The following is a 2,500-nucleotide window of genomic DNA, read 5'->3' as shown; positions in this document are numbered from 1 at the left end:
TAGCTAGTAGGGCTTTTCGATATTAAGCTAACGTTAACTAAGGTCGGATTTCATCTAGCTAACGCGGTAGCTAGCTTCGACAGTTAACGTTAGCTGCCCACAATGCTAACGTTAACTAATCAAGTCGTGATTATTTGTTAAGTACAAGCAGAACAAATACCCCAATTATTGATTTTCCTGAAGTAATAACCAACGTTAGTTAATTGACTTGCTTGTTGGATAATGACCTAACAAGTTAACGTCAAATATGTCGGTTTGTGTCTATTTTAGCCAGCTTGCTAACAAACCACTATCATTGGCACATTAGCCAGCTAGTTTTAACCACATTAACCAACAAGTGATCTAACTAGCTACCTATCACCAGCAAAGCCATCTAACGTTAGCGAAGTGATGTTGCGTTCAGTGGCTTGACTACTGTTGTCGACTCTAAAGGCAGTCTGGCTGTCTGTCAAGTGACTCGCCCCTCGCAGTACTGAAGGCCAGTATTTGTTTTGTCCTTAGCTAGGTAGCTAGCTAAACTCAGCAAAAAAAGGAACGTCCTCTCACTGTCAACTGCGTTTATTTTCAGCAAACTTAACATGTGTAAACATTTGTATTAACATAAGATTCAACAACTGAGACATAAACTGAACAAGTTCCACAGACATGTGACTAACAGAAATTGAATAATGTGTCCCTGAACAAAGGGGGAGTCAAAATCAAAAGTAACAGTCAGTATCTGGTGTGGCCACCAGCTGCATTAAGTACTGCAGTGCATCTCCTCCTCATGGACTGCACCAGATTTGCCAGTTCTTGCTGTGAGATGTTACCCCACTCTTCCACCAAGGCACCTACAAGTTCCCGGACATTTCTGGGGGGGGGGAATGGCCCTCGCCCTCACCCTCCGATCCAACAGGTCCCAGACTTGCTCAATGGGATTGAGATCTGGGCTCTTCGCTGGCCATGGTAGAACACTGACATTCATGTCTTGAAGGAAACCACACACAGAACAAGCAGTATGGCTGGTGGCATTGTCATGCTGGAGGGTCATGTCAGGATGAGCCTGTAGGAAGGGTACCACATGAGGGAGGAGGATGTCTTCCCTGTAACGCACAGCGTTGAGATTGCCTGCCATGACAACAAGCTCAGTCCGATGATGCTGTGACACACCGCCCCAGACCATGACGGACCCTCCATCTTCAAATCGCTCCAGAGTACAGGCCTCAGTGTAACGCTCATTCCTTCAACGATAAACCCAAATCCAACCATCCACCCTTGCTGAGACAAAACCGCGACTCGTCAGTGAAGAGCACTTTTTGCCAGTCCTGTCTGGTCCAGCGACGGTGGGTTTTTGCCCATAAGCGATGTTGTTGACAGTGATGTCTGGTGAGGACCTGCTATACAACAGGCCTACAAGCCCTCAGTCCAGCCTTTCTCAGCCTATTGCTGACAGTCTGAACACTGATGGAGGGATTGTGTGTTCCTGGTGTAACTCAGGCAGTTGTTGTTGCCATCCTATACCTGTCCCGCAGGTGTGGTGATCGGATGTACCGATCCTGTGCAGGTGTTGTTACACGTGGTCTGCCACTGTGAGGACGATCAGTTGTCCGTCCTGTCTCCCAGTAGCTCTGTCTTAGGCGTCTCATAGTATGGACATTGCAATTTATTGCCCTGGCCGCATCTGCAGTCCTCATGCCTCCTTGCAGCATGCCTAAGGTACATTCACGCAGATGAGCAGGGACCCTGGGCATCTTTCTTTTGGTGTTTTTCAGGGTCAGTAAAAAGGCCTCCTTTTAGTCTCCTAAGTTTTCATAACTGTGACCTTAATTGTCTACCGCCTGTAAGCTGTTAGTGTCTTAACCACCGTTCCACAGCTCCATGTTCATTAATTGTTTATGGGTCATTGAACAAGCATGGGAACAGTGTTTAAACCCTTTATAATGAAGATCTGTGAAGTTATTTGGATTTTTACGAATTACCTTTGAAAAACAGGGTCCTGAAAAAGGGACGTTTCTTTTTTTGCGGAGTTTGTTGATTAGATGACAACCTGCCGTCTCTGTGACAATATCTGTGAGAGAACATTAGGAACACCTTAAAAATATTGAGTCGCACCCCCTTTTGCCCTCAGAACAGGCTCAATTCGCCGGGGTATGGACTACAAGGTGTCGAAAGCATTCCACAGGGATGCTGGTCCATGTTCACTCCAATGCTTCCCTCCCACAGTTGTCAAGTTGGCTGGATGCCCTTTGGGTGGTGGACCATTCTTAATACACATGGGCAAACTGTTGAGCGTGAAAAACCAGCAGCGTTGCAGTTCTTAGCACAATTTAACCAGGCGCTCTAGACTAGACCGTCCATAGGGTCTGTGCAGCAGGCTGAAAGCTTGACTTCCCTACCAGTAGTAACAGTCCTGCTCCCTCCACATGTGGGTGGTCCATGAGTTTGCATGTGTTGTCCATGTGGGTGGTCCATGAGTTTGCATGTGCTGTCCATGTGGGTGGTCCATGAGTTTGCATGTGTT

The sequence above is a fragment of the Salvelinus fontinalis genome, chromosome 4 (genome assembly GCF_029448725.1).
Source record: "Salvelinus fontinalis isolate EN_2023a chromosome 4, ASM2944872v1, whole genome shotgun sequence".
Taxonomy (NCBI): domain Eukaryota; kingdom Metazoa; phylum Chordata; class Actinopteri; order Salmoniformes; family Salmonidae; genus Salvelinus; species Salvelinus fontinalis.
Note: the sequence above shows the minus strand (reverse complement) of the source record.